The sequence below is a fragment of the Leiobunum rupestre genome, chromosome 8 (assembly GCF_980474605.1).
Source record: "Leiobunum rupestre chromosome 8, qqLeiRupe1.1.hap1, whole genome shotgun sequence".
NCBI lineage: Eukaryota > Metazoa > Arthropoda > Arachnida > Opiliones > Sclerosomatidae > Leiobunum > Leiobunum rupestre.
In genome coordinates this window covers 39,612,728-39,624,315 of record NC_143391.1, presented here as the reverse complement: position 1 = coordinate 39,624,315, position 11,588 = coordinate 39,612,728, and positions in this window count along the sequence as shown.

The window sequence follows — 11,588 nt, the reverse complement described above, 5'->3', positions numbered from 1 at the left end:
CTACTGTTGGAATTTCTGGCTATTATATTTAGTTTTTATGTAGTTTATTACTCGAAGATCTATTTGATCCGAGATTCGCTCGAAGACCTATCGGTACGAGTTATTAGTAAGTTTTTTAATTTCTTCAAATTTGTTTAGGATTTAGAAATATTATCCCTTTTAATTATGGACTAATCTACTTTTTCGCGTATTTTATCATCCTTCTCACAGTCCATAGGTGGTCTCTTATAACTTAACTTATCGTATATACTATTCACCACCACACTCCCCCCTTTTCGGCTTTCCGTTGCTATGCAACGCGTTTTGAAATTTTTAATGTTTAGGCTTAGTTTCTCTTTTCGATATAACAGTCACCAGCCAGATTTCCCGCACGGTACTGATGAGTTCCAAATAGAACGAAACCGGTCTACCGTATGAATTTCTGGCTATTTTATTTAGTTTTTATGTAGTTTATTACTCGAAGATCTATTTTATCCGAGATTCGCTCGAAGACCTATCGGTACGAGTTATTGGTAAGTTTTTTAATTTCTTCAAATTTGTTTAGGATTTAGATATATTATCCCTTTTCATTATGGACTAATCTACTTTTTCGCGTATTTTATCATCCTTTTCACAGTCCATAGGTGGTCTCTTCTAACTTAACTTATCGTATATACTATTCACCACCACACTCCCCCCTTTTCGGATTTCCGTTACTATGCAACGCGTTTTGAAATTTTTAATGTTTAGGCTTAGTTTCTCTTTTCGATATAACAGTCACCAGCCAGATTTCCCGCACGGTACTGATGAGTTCCAAATAGAACGAAACCGGTCTACCGTATGAATTTCTGGCTATTTTATTTAGTTTTTATGTAGTTTATTACTCGTAGATCTATTTTATCCGAGATTCAATCGAAGACCTATCGGTACGAGTTATTAGTAAGTTTTTTAATTTCTTCAAATTTGTTTAGGATTTAGATATATTATCCCTTTTAATTATGGACTAATCTACTTTTTCGCTTATTTTATCATCCTTCTCACAGTCCATAGGTGGTCTCTTCTAACTTAACTTATCGTATATACTATTCACCACCACACTCCCCCCTTTTCGGATTTCCGTTGCTATGCAACGCGTTTTGAAATTTTTAATGTTTAGGCTTAGTTTCTCTTTTCGATATAACAGTCACCAGCCAGATTTCCCGCACGGTACTGATGAGTTCCAAATAGAACGAAACCGGTCTACTGTTGGAATTTCTGGCTATTTTATTTAGTTTTTATGTAGTTTATTACTCGAAGATCTATTTGATCCGAGATTCGCTCGAAGACCTATCGGTACGAGTTATTAGTAAGTTTTTTAATTTCTTCAAATTTGTTTAGGATTTAGAAATATTATCCCTTTTAATTATGGACTAATCTACTTTTTCGCGTATTTTATCATCCTTCTCACAGTCCATAGGTGGTCTCTTATAACTTAACTTATCGTATATACTATTCACCACCACACTCCCCCCTTTTCGGCTTTCCGTTGCTATGCAACGCGTTTTGAAATTTTTAATGTCTAGGCTTAGTTTCTCTTTTCGATATAACAGTCACCAGCCAGATTTCCCGCACGGTACTGATGAGTTCCAAATAGAACGAAACCGGTCTACCGTTGGAATTTCTGGCTATTTTATTTAGTTTTTATGTAGTTTATTAGTCGAAGATCTATTTGATCCGAGATTCGCTCGAAGACCTATCGGTACGAGTTATTAATAAGTTTTTCAATTTCTTCAAATTTGTTTAGGATTTAGATATATTATCCCTTTTAATTATGGACTAATCTACTTTTTCGCGTATTTTATCATCCTTCTCGCAGTCCATAGGTGGTCTCTTCTAACTTAACTTATCGTATATACTATTCACCACCACTCTCCCCCCTTTTCAGCTTTCCGTTGCTATGTAACGCGTTTTGAAATTTTTAATGTTTAGGCTTAGTTTCTCTTTTCGATATAACAGTCACCAGCCAGATTTCCCGCACGGTACTGATGAGTTCCAAATAGAACGAAACCGGTCTACCGTTGGAATTTCTGGCTATTTTATTAAGTTTTTATGTAGTTTATTACTCGAAGATCTATTTGATCCGAGATTCGCTCGAAGACCTATCCGTACGAGTTATTAGTAAGTTTTTTAATTTCTTCAAATTTGTTTAGGATTTAGATATATTATCCCTTTTAATTATGGACTAATCTACTTTTTCGCGTATTTTATCATCCTTCTCACAGTCCATAGGTGGTCTCTTCTAACTTAACTTATCGTACATACTATTCACCACCACTCTCCCCCCTTTTCGGCCTTCCGTTGCTATGCAACGCGTTTTGAAATTTTTAATGTTTAGGCTTAGTTTCTCTTTCCGATATAACAGTCACCAGCCAGATTTCCCGCACGGTACTGATGAGTTCCAAATAGAACGAAACCGGTCTACCGTTGGAATTTCTGGCTATTTTATTTAGTTTTTATGTAGTTTATTACTCGAAGATCTATTTGATCCGAGATTCGCTCGAAGACCTATCGGTACGAGTTATTAGTAAGTTTTTTAATTTCTTCAAATTTGTTTAGGATTTAGATATATTATCCCTTTTAATTATGGACTAATCTACTTTTTCGCTTATTTTATCATCCTTCTCACAGTCCATAGGTGGTCTCTTCTCACTTAACTTATCGTATATACTATTCACCACCACACTCCCCCCTTTTCGGATTTCCGTTGCTATGCAACGCGTTTTGAAATTTTTAATGTTTAGGCTTAGTTTCTCTTTTCGATATAACAGTCACCAGCCAGATTTCCCGCACGGTACTGATGAGTTCCAAATAGAACGAAACCGGTCTACTGTTGGAATTTCTGGCTATTATTTTTAGTTTTTATGTAGTTTATTACTCGAAGATCTATTTGATCCGAGATTCGCTCGAACACCTATCGGTACGAGTTATTAGTAAGTTTTTTAATTTCTTCAAATTTGTTTAGGATTTAGAAATATTATCCCTTTTAATTATGGACTAATCTACTTTTTCGCGTATTTTATCATCCTTCTCACAGTCCATAGGTGGTCTCTTATAACTTAACTTATCGTATATACTATTCACCACCACACTCCCCCCTTTTCGGCTTTCCGTTGCTATGCAACGCGTTTTGAAATTTTTAATGTTTAGGCTTAGTTTCTCTTTTCGATATAACAGTCACCAGCCAGATTTCCCGCACGGTACTGATGAGTTCCAAATAGAACGAAACCGGTCTACCGTATGAATTTCTGGCTATTTTATTTAGTTTTTATGTAGTTTATTACTCGAAGATCTATTTTATCCGAGATTCGCTCGAAGACCTATCGGTACGAGTTATTGGTAAGTTTTTTAATTTCTTCAAATTTGTTTAGGATTTAGATATATTATCCCTTTTCATTATGGACTAATCTACTTTTTCGCGTATTTTATCATCCTTTTCACAGTCCATAGGTGGTCTCTTCTAACTTAACTTATCGTATATACTATTCACCACCACACTCCCCCCTTTTCGGATTTCCGTTGCTATGCAACGCGTTTTGAAATTTTTAATGTTTAGGCTTAGTTTCTCTTTTCGATATAACAGTCACCAGCCAGATTTCCCGCACGGTACTGATGAGTTCCAAATAGAACGAAACCGGTCTACCGTATGAATTTCTGGCTATTTTATTTAGTTTTTATGTAGTTTATTACTCGTAGATCTATTTTATCCGAGATTCAATCGAAGACCTATCGGTACGAGTTATTAGTAAGTTTTTTAATTTCTTCAAATTTGTTTAGGATTTAGATATATTATCCCTTTTAATTATGGACTAATCTACTTTTTCGCTTATTTTATCATCCTTCTCACAGTCCATAGGTGGTCTCTTCTAACTTAACTTATCGTATATACTATTCACCACCACACTCCCCCCTTTTCGGATTTCCGTTGCTATGCAACGCGTTTTGAAATTTTTAATGTTTAGGCTTAGTTTCTCTTTTCGATATAACAGTCACCAGCCAGATTTCCCGCACGGTACTGATGAGCTCCAAATAGAACGAAACCGGTCTACTGTTGGAATTTCTGGCTATTTTATTTAGTTTTTATGTAGTTTATTACTCGAAGATCTATTTGATCCGAGATTCGCTCGAAGACCTATCGGTACGAGTTATTAGTAAGTTTTTTAATTTCTTCAAATTTGTTTAGGATTTAGAAATATTATCCCTTTTAATTATGGACTAATCTACTTTTTCGCGTATTTTATCATCCTTCTCACAGTCCATAGGTGGTCTCTTATAACTTAACTTATCGTATATACTATTCACCACCACACTCCCCCCTTTTCGGCTTTCCGTTGCTATGCAACGCGTTTTGAAATTTTTAATGTCTAGGCTTAGTTTCTCTTTTCGATATAACAGTCACCAGCCAGATTTCCCGCACGGTACTGATGAGTTCCAAATAGAACGAAACCGGTCTACCGTTGGAATTTCTGGCTATTTTATTTAGTTTTTATGTAGTTTATTAGTCGAAGATCTATTTGATCCGAGATTCGCTCGAAGACCTATCGGTACGAGTTATTAATAAGTTTTTCAATTTCTTCAAATTTGTTTAGGATTTAGATATATTATCCCTTTTAATTATGGACTAATCTACTTTTTCGCGTATTTTATCATCCTTCTCGCAGTCCATAGGTGGTCTCTTCTAACTTAACTTATCGTATATACTATTCACCACCACTCTCCCCCCTTTTCAGCTTTCCGTTGCTATGTAACGCGTTTTGAAATTTTTAATGTTTAGGCTTAGTTTCTCTTTTCGATATAACAGTCACCAGCCAGATTTCCCGCACGGAACTGATGAGTTCCAAATAGAACGAAACCGGTCTACCGTTGGAATTTCTGGCTATTTTATTAAGTTTTTATGTAGTTTATTACTCGAAGATCTATTTGATCCGAGATTCGCTCGAAGACCTATCCGTACGAGTTATTAGTAAGTTTTTTAATTTCTTCAAATTTGTTTAGGATTTAGATATATTATCCCTTTTAATTATGGACTAATCTACTTTTTCGCGTATTTTATCATCCTTCTCACAGTCCATAGGTGGTCTCTTCTAACTTAACTTATCGTACATACTATTCACCACCACTCTCCCCCCTTTTCGGCCTTCCGTTGCTATGCAACGCGTTTTGAAATTTTTAATGTTTAGGCTTAGTTTCTCTTTCCGATATAACAGTCACCAGCCAGATTTCCCGCACGGTACTGATGAGTTCCAAATAGAACGAAACCGGTCTACCGTTGGAATTTCTGGCTATTTTATTTAGTTTTTATGTAGTTTATTACTCGAAGATCTATTTGATCCGAGATTCGCTCGAAGACCTATCGGTACGAGTTATTAGTAAGTTTTTTAATTTCTTCAAATTTGTTTAGGATTTAGATATATTATCCCTTTTAATTATGGACTAATCTACTTTTTCGCTTATTTTATCATCCTTCTCACAGTCCATAGGTGGTCTCTTCTAACTTAACTTATCGTATATACTATTCACCACCACACTCCCCCCTTTTCGGATTTCCGTTGCTATGCAACGCGTTTTGAAATTTTTAATGTTTAGGCTTAGTTTCTCTTTTCGATATAACAGTCACCAGCCAGATTTCCCGCACGGTACTGATGAGTTCCAAATAGAACGAAACCGGTCTACTGTTGGAATTTCTGGCTATTTTATTTAGTTTTTATGTAGTTTATTACTCGAAGATCTATTTGATCCGAGATTCGCTCGAAGACCTATCGGTACGAGTTATTAGTAAGTTTTTTAATTTCTTCAAATTTGTTTAGGATTTAGAAATATTATCCCTTTTAATTATGGACTAATCTACTTTTTCGCGTATTTTATCATCCTTCTCACAGTCCATAGGTGGTCTCTTATAACTTAACTTATCGTATATACTATTCACCACCACACTCCCCCCTTTTCGGCTTTCCGTTTCTATGCAACGCGTTTTGAAATTTTTAATGTTTAGGCTTAGTTTCTCTTTTCGATATAACAGTCACCAGCCAGATTTCCCGCACGGTACTGATGAGTTCCAAATAGAACGAAACCGGTCTACCGTTGGAATTTCTGGCTATTTTATTTAGTTTTTATGTAGTTTATTAGTCGAAGATCTATTTGATCCGAGATTCGCTCGAAGACCTATCGGTACGAGTTATTAGTAAGTTTTTCAATTTCTTCAAATTTGTTTAGGATTTAGATATATTATCCCTTTTAATTATGGACTAATCTACTTTTTCGCGTATTTTATCATCCTTCTCGCAGTCCATAGGTGGTCTCTTCTAACTTAACTTATCGTATATACTATTCACCACCACTCTCCCCCCTTTTCAGCTTTCCGTTGCTATGTAACGCGTTTTGAAATTTTTAATGTTTAGGCTTAGTTTCTCTTTTCGATATAACAGTCACCAGCCAGATTTCCCGCACGGTACTGATGAGTTCCAAATAGAACGAAACCGGTCTACCGTTGGAATTTCTGGCTATTTTATTAAGTTTTTATGTAGTTTATTACTCGAAGATCTATTTGATCCGAGATTCGCTCGAAGACCTATCCGTACGAGTTATTAGTAAGTTTTTTAATTTCTTCAAATCTACTTTTTCGCGTATTTTATCATCCTTCTCACAGTCCATAGGTGGTATCTTCTAACTTAACTTATCGTATATACTATTCACCACCACACTCCCCCCTTTTCGGATTTCCGTTGCTATGCAACGCGTTTTGAAATTTTTAATGTTTAGGCTTAGTTTCTCTTTTCGATATAACAGTCACCAGCCAGATTTCCCGCACGGTACTGACGAGTTCCAAATAGAACGAAACCGGTCTACCGTTGGAATTTCTGGCTATTTTATTTAGTTTTTATGTAGTTTATTACTCGAAGATCTATTTGATCCGAGATTCGCTCGAAGACCTATCGGTACGAGTTATTAGTAAGTTTTTTAATTTCTTCAAATTTGTTTAGGATTTAGATATATTATTTCTTTAAATTATGGACTAATCTACTTTTTCGCGTATTTTATCATCCTTGTCACAGTCCATAGGTGGTCTCTTCTAACGTAACTTATCGTTTATACTATTCACCACCACACTCCCCCCTTTTCAACTTTCCGTTGCTATGCAACGCGTTTTGAAATTTTTAATGTTTAGGCTTAGTTTCTCTTTTCGATACAACAGTCACCAGCCAGATTTCCCGCACGGTACTGATGATTTCCAAATAGAACGAAACCGGTCTACCGTTGGAATTTCTGGCTATTTTTTTTTAGTTTTTATGTAGTTTATTACTCGAAGATCTATTTGATTCGAGATTCGCTCGAAGACCTATCGGTACGAGTTATTAGTAAGTTTTTTAATTTCTTCAAATGTGTTTAGGATTTAGATATATTATCCCTTTTAATTATGGACTAATCTACTTTTTCGCGTATTTTATCATCCTTCTCACAGTCCATAGGTGGTCTCTTCTAACTTAACTTATCGTATATACTATTCACCACCACACTCCCCCCTTTTCGGCTTTCCGTTGCTATGCAACGCGTTTTGAAATTTTTAATGTTTAGGCTTAGTTTCTCTTTTCGATATAACAGTCACCAGCCAGATTTCCCGCACGGTACTGATGAGTTCCAAATAGAACGAAACCGGTCTACCGTTGGAATTTCTGGCTATTTTATTTAGTTTTTATGTAGTTTATTACTCGAAGATCTATTTGATCCGAGATTCGCTCGAAGACCTATCGGTACGAGTTATTAGTAAGTTTTTTAATTTCTTCAAATTTGTTTAGGATTTAGATATATTATCCCTTTTAATTATGGACTAATCTACTTTTTCGCTTATTTTATCATCCTTCTCACAGTCCATAGGTGGTCTCTTCTAACTTAACTTATCGTATATACTATTCACCACCACACTCCCCCCTATTCGGATTTCCGTTGCTATGCAACGCGTTTTGAAATTTTTAATGTTTAGGCTTAGTTTCTCTTTTCAATATAACAGTCACCAGCCAGATTTCCCGCACGGTACTGATGAGTTCCAAATAGAACGAAACCGGTCTACCGTATGAATTTCTGGCTATTTTATTTAGTTTTTATGTAGTTTATTACTCGAAGATCTATTTTATCCGAGATTCAATCGAAGACCTATCGGTACGAGTTATTGGTAAGTTTTTTAATTTCTTCAAATTTGTTTAGGATTTAGATATATTATCCCTTTTCATTATGGACTAATCTACTTTTTCGCGTATTTTATCATCCTTTTCACAGTCCATAGGTGGTCTCTTCTAACTTAACTTATCGTATATACTATTCACCACCACACTCCCCCCTTTTCGGATTTCCGTTGCTATGCAACGCGTTTTGAAATTTTTAATGTTTAGGCTTAGTTTCTCTTTCCGATATAACAGTCACCAGCCAGATTTCCCGCACGGTACTGATGAGTTCCAAATAGAACGAAACCGGTCTACCGTTGGAATTTCTGGCTATTTTATTTAGTTTTTATGTAGTTTATTACTCGAAGATCTATTTGATCCGAGATTCGCTCGAAGACCTATCGGTACGAGTTATTAGTAAGTTTTTTAATTTCTTCAAATTTGTTTAGGATTTAGATATATTATCCCTTTTAATTATGGACTAATCTACTTTTTCGCGTATTTTATCATCCTTCTCACAGTCCATAGGTGGTCTCTTCTAACTTAACTTATCGTACATACTATTCACCACCACACTCCCCCCTTTTCGGCTTTCCGTTGCTATGCAACGCGTTTTGAAATTTTTAATGTTTAGGCTTAGTTTCTCTTTTCGATATAACAATCACCAGCCAGATTTCCCGCACGGTACTGATGAGTTCCAAATAGAACGAAACCGGTCTACCGTTGGAATTTCTGGCTATTTTATTTAGTTTTTATGTAGTTTATTACTCGAATATCTATTTGATCCGAGATTCGCTCGAAGACCTATCGGTACCAGTTATTAGTAAGTTTTTTAATTTCTTCAAATTTGTTTAGGATTTAGATATATTATCCCTTTTAAATATGGACTAATCTACTTTTTCGCGTATTTTATCATCCTTTTCACAGTCCATAGGTGGTCTCTTCTAACTTAACTTATCGTATATACTATTCACCACCACACTCCCCCCTTTTCGGCTTTCCGTTGCTATGCAACGCGTTTTGAAATTTTTAATGTTTAGGCTTAGTTTCTCTTTTCAATATAACAGTCACCAGCCAGATTTCCCGCACGGTACTGATGAGTTCCAAATAGAACGAAACCGGTCTACCGTTGGGGTTTTTGGCTATTTTATTTAGTTTTTATGTAGTTTATTACTCGAAGATCTATTTGATCCGACATTCTCTCGAAGACCTATCGGTACGAGTTATTAGTAAGTTTTTTAATTTCTTCAAATTTGTTTAGGATTTAGATATATTATCCCTTTTAATTATGGACTAATCTACTTTTTCGCGTATTTTATCATCCTTCTCACAGTCCATAGGTGGTCTCTTCTAACTTAACTTATCGTATATACTATTCACCACCACACTCGCCCCTTTTCGGCTTTCCGTTGCTATGCAACGCGTTTTGAAATTTTTCATGTTTAGGCTTAGTTTCTCTTTTCGATATAACAGTCACCAGCCAGATTTCCCGCACGGTACTGATGAGTTCCAAATAGAACGAAACCGGTCTACCGTTGGAATTTCTGGCTATTTTATTTAGTTTTTATGTAGTTTATTACTCGAAGATCTATTTGATCCGAGATTCGCTCGAAGACCTATCGGTACGAGTTATTAGTAAGTTTTTTAATTTCTTCAAATTTGTTTAGGATTTAGATATATTATCCCTTTTAATTATGGACTTATCTACTTTTTCGCGTATTTTATCTTTAAAGCAACATAACGACAAATATAGCAAAATTAAATCCATAAACAAAAAAAATAAAAATTGATATACATTATATTTTACCGGTTCCCGTTTAAACTTATACATTTCATTTGGCTTAATTATTTATTTTATTAATTTAATTTGAAGGCAACTCCGTAGTGAAAAGCATTTGTTTAACTAATTTTTTTAATTTGCACAGCGACGAGGCCGATTGAATTTTAGTTTCCAGATTATTATAGTTTTTAACACCTTTGTAGAAAATTGAGTTAATTTTTTTGGACGTTTTACAATTTGGTTCTTTTAGGAATTTGTTTGCTCTATTGATTCGGGGTTGGGTAGATTTTTCCAAAATATTTAGGCCGGAATTTATGTTTTTATATAGGAAGGTTAAATTAGCAAAGTTATACAGCTGGCTTACATTTAATATTTTGCTATCCCGGAATAGCTTTTCAGTGTGCGCATGATAAGGGGCTTTGTGGATCGAACGTAGGATTCTTTTTTGGAATTCCCGAATTCTATTCAAGTTTTGTGAGCTGGTGTTCCCCCAAAGTTTATGTTTTTACCTCGATTTTTAAACAACATATATTCGTTTTTCTCTAGATTTAATTTGAGCCCATTATTTTTAAGCCATGATTGAATTCTAGCAAAGTAATTATTTGTAGTTTTAGCGATCAACGTAATACATTTTCCTACTACCATATGTAACATAATCACTCATAAGTATGCCATAAAAGCATTTTCGCTAATGAAACCTTGTTCACGGGATATGACGTAAATTACGTCACTTACAACTCAGTGACGAAATACGCGTCATCAACTTTACTGATGGGAAACGGAAATTAGTGAGAATTCCTCGCGCGTTTCTGGCTTTGCCCATGTCAAGTTTAGCTTGTGCCTCGCGATCACATGATTTCCTTTCCATGGTAACCTTTTCAATAGCGCAAGGATTATAAGCATTTTTGCATTTTTGGGTCCACTTAATGTATGTTCCGCGTGAAACAAGGTCTCATTGAATTTTTTTCAATGGAAATGTTATACAGAGGCATACTTATGAGTAATTATGTTACATATGCTCCTACTAATAATAGGGTATCATCGGCATAGAGATACAGTAGTCCTTTTGGTAATACATCCGTTATGTCATTTAAGTAGAGGTTAAATAAAAGGGGCTAAATTATCGAACCCTGTGCAACACCCGATCTAAGTTCAATTGCAGATGAAAAGTTATTATTGACGCGCGTAATGCATTGTCTTGCCGTTAAATAGCTCTTCAACCACGAGCCCGCTACACCTCGGATTCCAAGTTTGGACAGTTTATTCAGTAGTCTTTCATGGGGCACGGAGTCGAACGTCTTTCTAAGACTAAAAAAACCCCTAAACAGCATTCACCCGCATCCAGGAAATCTAAAATTTTATATGCATGTGTTATAGCGTTAATTGTTCCCTTTCCCTCTCTAAATTCAAATTGGTAATCCGAGATAAGGTTATATTTTTTAGCGAACGAGTCTAGGCGATTGTGAAAAGCCTTATCAAAGATTTTCGCAAAGAAAGAAAGAAGCGATATAGGCCTATAGTTAACGGGGTCTTTGGATCGCCCTTTTTAAAAATTGGGATAATTAAAGTTTTTTTGAGTTTACTTGGATATTTTCCCAAAGAGAAAGACAAATTAATGAGGAAAACTACCCCAGTAG